General features: G+C 33.7%; 1 non-coding gene across 1 annotated transcript; it reads left to right on the top strand.

The window, feature by feature from the left end:
* Positions 1-6,324: 6,324 nt before the first annotated feature.
* Trnam-cau (transfer RNA methionine (anticodon CAU)) lies at positions 6,325-6,413 on the top strand. Its single transcript is given in 2 exon segments — positions 6,325-6,362; positions 6,378-6,413. It is a non-coding gene; the product is annotated as a tRNA-Met (tRNA).
* The last annotated feature ends 7,818 nt before the right edge of the window (positions 6,414-14,231 follow it).

Genomic DNA, 14,231 nt, shown 5'->3' with positions numbered 1-14,231 from the left:
AATACGTTTATCTTAAAACAATCCAGTGTGAGAAACATGGAAATAGCGATAGGTGTTACTTCAAATTCGTGTAATATGCATGAAGACATAAAATTGTAAAATAAAACACACATATAATACACTGTACTTAATCTTTTGTTCAACGTATGTCATCAAATTCTCGAGTTTGATGAGATGAACAAATACGCTTTTTCAGTTTTTCGACATATATCTCTGTTCAACGATTGGACATTTAATTGCATTTCAACAAGGCTCTGGAAATATGTTATCTCATTGATTGGAAGTAATTCAGAATCCATTAAGAAGATAATTCCGAAGCCCGTATATAATCAAGATTTAATACAACGCTTTCATGAATAAGGGAAATTAGAATTATGAGTTGCGCTTTTTTTTGTAACATGTCTCAAAGCATATCTTTGTACCAAAATGACAGTATTTATTTCCCATCACTAAATATGTTACTTAATGACTCTAGCTTTCGTTCTGTATATTTACTAAAATGATTGTGTTTTCAAACCAAAATTTACGTCTATAAATTGGTAGGATCTACATTTCTTATTCTTATTGGTGATGTTTATTATGACAACTGGCTTTATAATGATCACCTGCTGCACACGTTATTCTTTGTATAACACATGATTCAGCTATCAAATTGTTGATGTGATCAGTATGTAATCACTGGGGGCTGACGAGGTATAAGCGTAGTCCGTTTCGCTACGAAGTCGGGTATATGCTTTACTACGAAAACATTGTGTACATACACTACTTAATCAGGCGAGTTTCATCTTTTCTGGTGTTTATGGATTAGAGAACGGAACATCCAGTAATGGTAGGTACTTATTTTCAATAACAAACTAATAACAAATGTGCGTAGTTTCAGCCTGTACATTTATTTTGTGGTAAAATCGAAATATTTTGATTTGAAGCAATGCATAAGGTGGTTATTATGTTAAAATAGCCAATTACGGTAACTTAAATCGAATAAAACTACATGTTACTTTGATTCATTGTACATTACACATTTTAAAGTACAAAAACGGTTACGAACATGTATTTTAATTATTCAAATGCTTTGTTTCGAAGGAAATTACAAGTCGCTTTATGTATAGGTTTCGCACAGAGTATGTATTGGTTGTGCTACGAAGTACAAATATAATGTATAGGTTACTCAACGAAGTCTCTGTATCCTTTTCAGGACATATCACATGCAGTTTGCAGTTACTGCAGACTACCATTTCCCAGTGCAAAAGATGCTGTGCTTAATTGTGCGCATGAGCATCCAAACGAAAAGGTTCCCTTTATGTGGGAGATGCCTTGTGACACTGCACCAGGTGTACAATACAGAAATCGCACGTTCAATATTATGGGTGGCGACATTAAAAAGTATGCTGAAAATATTACATTCAATCCGGTTTCTGGCAAATTCATAATTCCGATAAAATCTACAGTGACAGAAAGTCCTGTGCGAAAGATATCACGAATTAACACGCCCATTGTCAGATATTTCCCGAGCCAGTGGTACCTTCGGACAATGTAGACACAACCGGGATGGAACCGTCAGAGCGCCGGTTTAATTATGTACCGTAGCTATACCGGGACTCTGTCGGCATTCACCAGGCTCCCCGTAGCTCTGCCGGGGTCTGTTTGGGCCCCGGTGGAGCTATGGTGCCGTACCGGTGCAGTTCCGGTTGTTCACAGTGCCACGCCGGTCGTTGTCGGTCCTTCCCGGTGACTCGCGGTTCATCTCGGAGGTATTTAACATTTTAATATTTTGCCAGTGCAGCCCCGGTTGTCCCCGGTCGTCTACGGTTCTCGGTGGAGCACCGGTTCATCCCGGTATGGCCTCGGTTCATCCCGGTAGATGCCTGATCACGCGCCGGGGCTCCGCCGGCATCATAGTGAGACCGGACCTTAAGCGCATTGTAACACAAGGTAAATTTACCGGCCGTCATGTACACAGTAAACAATAACCTGTGACAGAAACACACTGTCAAGCCTTAACAACAATACATTGATTAGGAAATTGCGGATTTGTGCCATTGGGGTCCTACTTTCCACACCTTACGGCTGTTACAGGTGTTGATTTTACAGGTAAAATCATGTATACGAACATGAAATTCATCTCAAAATTAGTTGGCGATAACCGATTTTCAAGAAAATCGCTTTGACAGATAAAATGTAAAAATCAAAATCCGTATGAGATAAAGAAGGATCGAAGTTGGGACATGGGATTTACTTTGACATAAGCAGAGTTTCGAGATAACATAACGAGCATCGACTGTTACTAGTATTTGTTAAAGAATACCGTATGCTAAAAACCTATCGTCGGTCTCTATCAAAAAGAACGTATAAGGGATTGTCACAAGGTGAAGATGCGTAATTTATATTGAGACCGACGACAATAGGTTCTCGACTCTCAACTGTTGTCTTATATATGGATTTTCGATTTTGATCGTTTCCTTTGGCCTAGTCGTGAATTTAATTATATCATAATAATGTGCATTACCATGTCGACTGTGCGCTTCGGATCATGTTGTGTCGTTGTTACTATCTCTTCCCCAAAGGAAACATCCAGCCACTCCATGACTCTGTATTTAAAAAAAAACCATGTTCTTTATTTCGCCTTTGAGAGATAACCAATACGTCCTCTGTGAGGAACGCATACACGCTAAAGCGTTGTCGTAGCGAGGCATATACGTATACTGTCAGAGACATGATCATACATTATAATACTATTTAGCCTTTATTTCTGACAACTGGGTCACCCTATACATTTCTGAACACACCAGTGGCTTAACGATACATACATCAATATGGAAATTGTAAAATTGTGTCAATTAAACATAGATGTAAACCTTAATTGCATTTTTGTAAAATAAAACTTGACTTCGGTTTGATAAATCAGCGGTAAATTTAATGTTTAACGCATAAACCAGACACTAGTTGAATCATAATTTGATGTAACAGACCTATGAAATGTCATTGTGCTTAAATTCAGAGTTTTGTTATTACAAAAGCATAATCTTACCTGTTTTAAACACAAAGTTCCACTAATCCGTTCTTCGATGTCATGTGTATGTACACAATGTTTTCGTAGTAAAACATATACCCGACTTCGTAGCGAAACGGACTACGCTTATACCTCGTCAGCCCCCAGTGGTAATAGGGCAGGCACAAGACTCACCAACGCTAAAATATTGAATCTACAACGTAACTGACCATCAGATTCATGAAGTACACTAAAGATGATTTTCACGATTGGACTTTTTAAGCAATAACGAATATATTCCATCCATCTACAGTTAAAACATTGAATCCTAATAAAGCAGGGTCTAACCAATTGATGTCGATGCCTTGGTTATTGCTATAGAGAGCGTTTAAGTTCTTTGTAATCTGAATAAATCATTAAACGTGGTGGCATTATACTAAATTGTTTTATTTATGTAGAGTCGTATAACATGAAAGACAGTATCGAATGCACAAGTAAAAACGTGTATATGAAACAAGAAATGAAACACTCAACTGGTATATTGTATTCATCATATCGTATCGCATCATCACAATCTCATTCACATTAACATAAGCATCTGGGATTTCTTTTGTTTGCATTGTATGTATTGCATTTCTTTTGTCAAATTGTGATTCCATTTTAGAGCTTTGACTTGCTAGGTTTCGACATATGTTTGTACTTAATTATTCATGTTCCTACTAATGCATTTATATTTGGAAACGTTTTTATAATTTGTGATAATAAACATAATACATTAGATGATGTTATCGCAACAATATATTAAATTGATGCATTGGGGTTCACCTTAGTTTGGATATCCAAATGCCAGGGAAAACGTTTGCTTTAAATACACCGCCAACGTTTAAACTCCATAATTTAAAATGTCATAACGTACACAACTGATAAGGAAATGTATAAAACATTGAACTAATCGCCCTGTTGTGTACTTATTCACTTCGAAGACACTGAAACAACACGGCCGAATGGTGTGAATAATATTGCGCAATTGTACACACATAAGCACATTTAATTCAATATGTGAGTATTTATTATCAGTGCTCTACTTATATTAAGGACTGATGACGCGTTATGGTAAAGCAATAATTTCAGCTGTTATGTTATTAAAAAACAACAAGTGTTTTACTTAATTACAAGAAACTGCAATGGTTAATAATATTTATTTAAGACATAGTCTCCCGGTAACAACCAACAGGTCGGAGTCCCTTTGAGCAGGAATGAAAGTGAATGTATTGTTAACTTACAAGGATCGGAACGAAACATCGCTGGTTATTATTTCAGTTACACAGATTTAGCCGAAAATTACTTTGATTGTACAAGACGTTTGTATAATTCGTATAATGATATTACATTAGAGATGTTCTCATCGAAACCTGTGCTCTTTTAAAAAACACGAGTTTCATGGATGTCGCTCACCAGAACAAATCAAAGTGCAGCCTCATTCGCAAATAATGAGTCAATTATGTGCGTGTGAATTCAGTTTTCATGTGAATAAAATGAACAAATAACGCTTTATAATTAACCAAAAAATTAAATGCCCTATGAATGCTAAGCTTTCGTGTTTGTTGGATATTTCATGCATTGAAGGTAATAATTGTGTGGGTTTGCGTGAAGTACCTTTACAAAGTTTGACCTCGACTGTTGAGTTTTGTACAGTGTCGTTTTTCAACCCAACACATGTTCAGTGGGGCTAGAAATGAAAATTGTTAAGATTAATATGTTTCGTGTTGACGTTTACTGTCCTGTAAGAGTTGTACAGCGCTCTACCTGCTGCGAACATAACAAATGAAAGTGAAGAAGGTCCAACCTACACATTTTCTTAAGCGTCAATTTATAATTCAACATTTACAATTTCATCCTTAAGTAATAATGCACATTCATGCAAATGAACGTAAACATGTTAATCATGTGTTATCGTTATTACATTTTGGCACGCTAAACAGAGATATTTGGATTCCACACGATCCAATCTATGTCACAGGCAACATACACATTTAATTACGCGCGGACAGATTCAGTGAAAACAGTTAAATTAAATAATGTACATGGCTACAAGTGGCAGGCACACTTGGACTAATATTATCCCTTATTCTTATAAAATAACGAGTAAATTGTTCGCGTCATAACGACGTTTATCAGTATGTGAAATATGTTAATTTCGAGATTTTAGATTCACAATCGTAAATATTTGACTGTTTTTGTGTCTGCCTCTTATGATATCAATGTCACCATTACAAACTGTACGATGGTTCAACTACAGTACTGATGTTGTTATCTAAATTTGACTCTGTTTTCATAATAGTGATTTTGCTGATGTTGTACTGTAACATTAATATGACCATAATAAAAAAACTTACATACATTTTCGTTTCTAGAAAAAAAGTAAAACATGTATTTTCTCCTTAAAACAATTTGTATAAGTATTCGCTTTTTAGCAAGGCCAATTTAATATAAATATATTACACTACAAATAACACACAGTTCACATAAACAAGATTATTCCTGCGGTCAAGATTAGGCTTTTGTATAGCACTGGATGGATAGTACACATATAAAAAAGCTAGCCATATACGTAAGTTTAAGGATGTGTCGTCGAGATACGTTTTATAATTCCTTTAAAATATGTTGTATCCTATAACCGAACTGCTTTGTTAAAGCATGTGTTCATGCTTGTTTCTGCAAACGACCAATGCCACAAGTTGCGTTTCCGCGGATGTTGGATGACTTACATCTGTGTGTTTCCTGCGTTTCTATGCGTTGTGTAAGTAGGTCAAATGTAAGTAGCAAAGTGGTAACGTACTATGTACGATTCGTTTCCGCTAAATATCTTGAAAACTATCCTATGCAAAGCGGTCATTCTTGACATCTTGATTTTTCAGTTTGAAGCCAACACTCCTTATTTATTTTTTAAATGGGGCATAAGAGGGTCATTCGGAAAGAAATCAGGGTCTCGCATAAAGTGAAGAGTTTTCATTCAAAGTCTTCCAAACAAGTCATTGACGAGCCATACTATTTTACATAATGATTTGTCTCCACCTTTTCTGGCTCTGCATTCCGGAAATAACATTTCAAGGTCACTGCTCGCATTTTTGAAAGAACGATATAAATATGTGTTTACAAACATCTTAGATTGTATTGTCTGCAATAAACACACGTTAACAAGAAAAGCTGAGGCATCATTAAGCGGCATCTGTTCTTTTTCGCGAACTTTTAATCTAACGTCATGAAACGTAAAAATCTAACGTCAGGTCAGACGTCGAACATATTCGTATCGGTGTCAACATTTGCGTAATATATGCCTCGGTAGCGCAGTAGGGAGCGCGTCAGTCTCATAGCCATATAAAGGGCGATCTGAAGGTCGTGAGTTCGATCCTCACCCGGGCAGACATTTTGAAAACATTGATAAATATCAAACAGAAAAGTATCTTATATACGAACTTAGTCGAATTGTATCATTATTTTGTACCGATGACATGATGAGTAGAAGTACATGAATATCAAGAATACTTATCTAAATATAAAAGTATCATTAAACATGTTTGAAGGGTTTTTGTTTTTTCAACATTTTATTATTGGTACTGAATTTGATGAATAAAAACATTCTCATTTTTTACGCCATGAATCAACATTCAACGGACCGATATTTAATCGAATTTCAAGCCACTGTTGAAAGACTGCTGTCTTATTGACTGAAAACCATTGAAGCTCATTTAATATCAAACGGCGCAATTTTACCAACGCAGGCAGGATTCAGATATTAGTATTACAAGTTGCAAAAATGTTATGTAAAGCATGGATGCCAACACAACTGTCTGTCATGATTGCACGATTAATGTGTTCAGATAAGTTTGGCTTTAATTTTGTGTTGTATTCTGTAAAAATGCTTTTTTTCGCAAAATTATATTCTTAATATATTTCAAGCTGTATATCAAATATGACCCACATATTTCAGCAATAATAAAAAGCCATGTTTTGTTCATCGGCCCTTTCAGGTCTGCACTTGGCTAAAAGTAATTGCTCCAGTTAATTGCTCCAGGTACTTGCGAAGATGCATTACCTAAGGTGTGAGACAAACTTTAGTTTTATATTGCATTTCCATATGGTATACTGTTTAAAATGGATGATTGCACACAGTGCATATTTAAACTATCCAAATTATAGCCGTTTAAAGTGCAATATAAATTTTAAGACAAAAAATACAAGTATCCCAGAACCACCCTAAAACCATCCGTCTCTCAATTATTGTAAAGCACATACTTGTTTGTTTCATTGTATGTAAAATCAACAGCGCGAAACACAAAGTCTGCAAAGTTATTGAACATAAATTATCCGGATGCATAGGCTCAATAGTATTGTGAATCACGAACAAATGAATATACATATATACACAAGCTATTTATTTAAGATTCATCTAAACACTGCATTCAGCTGTCCTTGTAACTTGTAACCTTGCAACCTTGATGCACAGCGCATTTGCGTGTTCAACTTATTTCTCATGTTTGCATTAAGTAAAATGATTTCTAACATGTAAAGATGTTAACTTGGAAGCATTTCTACAAAGCAAGATGTTATAAAGAGAAATGAAGTAATGAATATGCTTATTTGTATACTGTGTTACAAGAACGCACGTATTTATTAATATGACATACACAATAATGTGTGTGTTATGCTTACACGCTCGTGGGCTTTAAAGTATACTTTTGTTATGAGCTATTGTTAAACTGATTTCATTTTTCATTAAACTGTTAACCCTGTTTTATAAAATTATTTCGTCCTTTAAAATCGTGATATCAGGTAAATGCTTGTTTCATGTAACAAAAATATAAAATGACAACGCTACATTATTTCATTCCACAACAGGACCATGACACAGACCATGTCAAGCCAAAATTGAAAGAACACAACAATTGCTGTTACTTGAACGGATTGAACCATGTATTCCGTCAATAGTAAAATTTGAATTACAGTTCAAAGTCGGTATACGGCTTACGCGATAATTAAGAAAAATACTTAATAACTGAAAATGACATGTATAATGAATACTAATATAATTTCTTATTTGAAAAAAAGACATATTTACAAACGTAAGAACAAAAAAGTATATTAATAACAACTGCAACTTGCTATTTCAAGTCTGCATTAACAATATTTTAAAGTATTGAAATTATGCTGCTTTGAAACCGTTTTAGACAAAATAAAGATAAATTGCACGTTAAGCGCTAAAGTTGATATTCGTCTGGGTTTTTTCAAGACCGTTTATGTCATTCCATATAAAATATTAGCTTAAACATTAGACGTGACGCGAATATTTGAAACACGGTTGTGATGATCGTATATTATTGAACGGTATGTTAATAGTTTCGCTAAATACATTGTTACGGGAGTCTTTATTTTTATACCAAATATAACGTATTCGCCGTATTATTCTGTATTGTGTATCAATGGGCGTAAACATTGTGTGTCAATAGCAATACTTAGCAACAACTTTTGGCTATGTTTAGCTCTCCAAAATAATCTACGTGAGGGACAGAATTTTTTTTATCGATCCAGTCATTCTGTGTGGTTGCCAAGGTTTGAACATATGACCGTGTGTTTCTTCTGAAAATAGTTTATAAGTGGAAATTAGAAAGTACCGTTTCTGTTGATATTCTTTTTTTTTGAAATTGCTTACGTTATAAACGGGTTTTTAGGATACCGTGAAACACAATGTAAACTTATGCATCATTTTGTGTAATTGTATAAGAGAGCATTGCATTAAATATAAGTTAGGCAGGAATATATAAAGATATAAAGAGCATTTTCTATGGTCGATTTTAAGTTGTTAATATATTAATGAGACATTCATTTAAGCAAACATACATAAGATCCTACGATACTGAATTCTAAAACGTAAGTGATCTTTCAATGAAAATCGTACTTAACAAAACACATGAACTTTATTGTGTATATAGGTATAACTTAAACTTGCACTTTATTAATTATAACCTATAAGTGCACGTTATTGCATGACGGCTATTCATAACATAAGAAAATTACGCAGTACAGTAGAAAAAAAGTAAAATAAAACGAGTATGGTCTATATGTTAAATAACTGTAAGGTATAACTTTTTTGTAAAGCAGTGAATGTTAAATATTTAACATCAATTTCTAATCAAACTGTCGTTAATGCATATATTATGCGCGTATAAAACAATGTATTAGTATTGTATATATTTAATATATCACTATTGCTTCATGGTATCACTAGCTAAGTATTATACGTTTTAAACGGGACTATTCAGAACAATAAAAATGGAAATGTTTAGAGAACCTGGGCAAACTTCGACAACAACAAGTGTAGTATTATCTTGATGCAAGCACTTGTACCTAAATCAATTTAATTTTCATTTAGACGCTTCACTCCCGTTAAAATGAATGTCTTACATGTTTTTGGTCGATGAACTGATATTTCACGTTAACTACTTTTTACCAAACATATACAATTCGAGATGTTTGCAAATGTTTGCTAATGCTTTTGTTAATATCAATACGTTAAACTGATATCTTTTTTGAATTTCTTTGATTAAATACTTATTGCAATACTTATGAGCCGCGCTCTGTGAAACGGGATTTAATCTGTGTACAGTGTAAAGTGTTTTCCCAGAAGAGCCTGTTCAGTCCGCCTAAACTAGATAATTATGTGCTACTAAGAAAGAGACTTTCTTTAAACGAAAAATATTATAAAAGCGGAAAGTGTCGTCCCTGATATGCATGTACAGACACTTCCTTTGGCGAGGTCTCTGGAATTATTCTTTATTTTGTTGTGTCTTTTTAATGTAAGTGTTTATGGAGACCTATGTCTGTTATATAATTATAATGCTAGATTACCAAATTTTAAATGCGTTCAATGCGTTAGATTGTTTGCTTTTCAAAATGATGCGATATTGCGTTGATTTGATATTTCTTTTCCATGCAGATGGCTAACAAGAAAACACTACAGAATGAGAAATGTATTTACTCGAAAGAGAATAACGTTTCGGAGCACGTTGTGAAATTCTAAATGTGGTGTTTGTTTCTTGTACTGTTGCCTCGGTAGTGCAATAGGAAGCGCGTCAATTTCATTGTCACATAAATAGTGCGATCCGAAGAACGTACTTTCCACATAATCCTGCAAAATTGTGCATTGTAAACGATTCTTCTAAGTTGTCCCTCACGTTGACACATATTTGATGAATACAATTTTAAGCTGTTTTAAATGTATTTCTTTACTTTGTATTATTATTACACATAATGAAACATGCCACATTCAGTTTGCCTCCCTAACAATATAAATGTCGGTTCTTCGAAGTTTAAAAGAATTTAATGACGTTCAAAATCATTTAGCGACTAAGCTTTACCAAGTGCTATTCACCAAGTTACTGCGAGGAGATTATTGCTGGCTACAATTAGACATCGAATCTTATTATATCACAGACCCTTGTCTAACAGACATAAAAAGCGCATTCGAATTTTAGTCGCGTTATTTTCTTCCGTTTTTTTTAGTTTTCAATGAAAAACGATTATTTGTAGAAAAACAAAATCGGATATCTGAAAGCCAGATTCATCACTATTAATGCTCAAAATTAATATTTCGTTGCATCATATCAAACATATCATAACTATTCTGATTACGCGAGAAAACTCGCGCGTTTTGACGAATTTACTTGATTTAATTACACCAAGCCACGCACTACATCTTCAATAAAAAACACGGTGTGAGCATTTGGAAAATTATCATACTTTCTGTGCATGTATTCTTTAAATTTTGACTTAAACGTGTAAAGCACAACGAAACATATGCGTTTAAGACACACACAATTATAAATAGAAAACTGTTATACCTTAGTCTAATAAGTATTAGATTATCATGTGTCAAAATCATTTCGATTTATAAAGTTACTACATAAATCACATTTAACGGATGAACATGTAATCGAATTTCAAGCAACTGTTTCAATAATGGTTTCTTATTGATTGAGAGCCATTCCCGTTGATGTTATACCAATTATAACATAAAACAACGCACACAGGGATCAAATAAATCAGAATGTCGAGTTGAGAGTACAAATGGCTAAAGCAAATATTGACACATACCTATCAAACATAATTTCACGATTAATGTTCCAAAATCACACGTGTTCAGAAAATTGAGTGTAATTTTCATATGTTTTGTTTAAACCTGTTTCGATGATCCAAATGCCTCATATTAATATAATATTACGTTAATCATACTTTGACAATTATTCGAATGCTTTTTCTTAACATCATCTAAATTAATTTGAGTGCACACTATATCAAGTTACCAAACGCGTCAGTCGAATTGTGGTCTAATAATGCATTTAGTCTATGTAATAATTTTGAATAAGTGACTGCACAAAATCGATATTTAATTCAGAAAAGTGATAGACCTTTGAACTATAATTGAGATAATGCGTGTTTCAGAACCGCTCTTAAAGTATTATTCTTGCAATACATGTCAAGCAAAAGCATGCTTAATTGTTGACATCTTTAAGTCGACGGTGCCTAAAGTGCGTATGCTGCTTCCAAGGGATACTTATTGTGTCAACTGTCATTTTCATAATTACGTCATTCATAAAGTATATGTCGGGAACCACAGGATCTTACCAATCTTATGGTCGATCAATTGTCACAGCGCAATATTACAGACAAAGGGCGCGACAACATAGTCAGTAAAGACATACGTTCTGCAAATAAATAAAACATCACATATAACAATCCGATTGCATTTACTTAATTTTTGTTAAGCTCATATAAATAACCAAAACATACATTTTCAACATCGATATATATTTTATGTGCGTCTAAACATTGCATTTAGATGTCATTTTACTGTGATGCATAGCGTGTTTGTGTGTAAACAAATTTCTCATGTTTGAACAACAGAACATAACATATTTTATAACACGAACACTTAAAAGATCTAGGTTTAAACAAAATTATAAATCAACAAAACTGAATATAATAAGAGTATTTTGCAGAAATATTTTAGTCTAGCCATTTATTAAATTCGCATATATTTAAACAAAATTATATTTCTTTCAAATGTGATATTATTTCTATCTAACAACGTGTCGATTAAAGAATGCCGATAAAATCAATAAAATAAAACAATAATTTTAAGAATGCATTTTAATTATGAATACAACGATGTAAATACCAATCATATCTGTTTTAAGTAGGAACGTTGTGTAACGAGGGACAGAGCTAAAAAACTAGATTTTCAATGCATTTATATGTTACTATTTATATTATTTATATATATTATATATATATATATATATATATATATATATATATATATATATATATATATATATATATGTTGTATTGAACATGAACACATCTATCCATTATTATGACTCATACAAAAAATGCTAGTCTTGCTAGAGTTACTAAGTATCCTTCCGAGCTTTGTTGTATAATGTTGTCGTGACCTTTTGTTAAAATGACGAAATGTTTCAGCTAACATGTTCAATACAATTATTTTTTATCTCGATCTCATGGCAATATTGTTTGATGTTTAACTACATTACTTTTGAAAGAACATATCTACTTCTATAATCGGATGAGTTGAAACATGTAGTCCATCAATTGTTACAATGGAATAGGCATTGATATGTTCTTGGATTGATATTTGAAGACAGTATACTGGTTACATCAATTTTGAGAAACTTATTTATAAATCGTTAATACGATGTAGAAGGATAATAAAACAAGAGCTTCGAACTAGCACTTGGTCTTATATTTTTCGTTGAACACGTTACCTTAGTAAAAAAGTGAAAACAAAACACGACATAAATAGTTTACAAACACTTTGTGGACAAGAAACACAACGATAATTCGATGATGAAACGCTCCAGATTATTTTCTTCTGTCGTTCGGCAATACCGTTTATAACAATAAGCGATACATGTATGTTGTCTTTCTAAATGCACTGTTATCCACGGGAATTTTATTTATTTAATTAATAAAACATTTATTATGAAGATCTACGCATTTCAGCTCGAACAATTTATATGTACATAAACTTCTCATCAAATGAACTCGATATAGCACGTATTGTGGTTTATTTGTTTACAAAATAAACCGGGTTATTTTGCCTTAGTTTCGAACTTTTTCGTCTCTTAGCATATACCTTCGGCATGTAAACACTGACAACGACGAAATTATTCAGGAACGGTATAAATAATAGCCTATTCCACTTCCTTTTCCCTCCAGCGCTGGAGAAACTTGTTGCAATTTTGAAATGTATTGTTTAAAAATCGTATCGCATCACAATGCCGCGAGGACGAAAGCGAATAGCGCCTGCGAAAGAGATGGAGGCAGCATTGATGGAGCCCGCGTTTGAATATCATTGATTTTGAGCAGATTACTCGTGATTCGAATATTTTTCCCTTGACATCTCATGTTGTTTAATCTGTCTCAACTCTCAACATGGTCAAAGGGTGTGGTGGTGGTGGTTTGGGTTATTCCCAAGTTCCACTTTTGATCGAACTCGTTGTTCGAGCGATGAGGTCGGTCTTCGGACATGTTCCAATGCAGCTCCGAGAACGCATTTGGAAAAACCGGTTTGTAAATTAAACATAAATGTTAAAAGTAGCAACCCCAGCTTATCGGTGATTATCTGTTGATAATCCTAGAAATCGATAGATTGCAGATCCCATGTTGCTGTTGTCTGTTTTTTACTGTATGAAATATTGTCCCGTAAAAACAAATGTTATATTGTCTGTTTTTACTGTATGAAATATTGTCTCGTGACAACAAATGTTATACTATTGTAAAGGAACCTACATTCTCATTATTTTTATATAAGTATCGTATTTTGAGTACATTCTCTTACGAAACTATCGATTCATAAACGCCGACTTTGTTGACATTTACGCTCCGCCCGTCAAGTCCCGGCTGACAAGCTGACCTCGCGTGATATGTATAGCTGCGTTTTCATTTGCAGGTTGGAAAAAGCTCATGAATATTAATGAGCGTCATTGAAGTATTTTTAGAAATGATGAAATTTTCCATCAGAATTTGAAGCTTAATTCTAGGTCATTCCAAACCCGCAGGTATAAGTACATGTTAAAACGCATATTAGAGCACGTGAATAACAAATACATAGCACATACATACATATTTAAGACATGTTAACGCACATAAGAAACGAAACATT

The sequence above is a fragment of the Dreissena polymorpha genome, chromosome 13, assembly GCF_020536995.1.
Source record: "Dreissena polymorpha isolate Duluth1 chromosome 13, UMN_Dpol_1.0, whole genome shotgun sequence".
NCBI lineage: Eukaryota > Metazoa > Mollusca > Bivalvia > Myida > Dreissenidae > Dreissena > Dreissena polymorpha.
The sequence above is the reverse complement of the archived record's forward strand: the minus strand, read 5'-3'. Positions and strand labels throughout refer to the sequence as shown.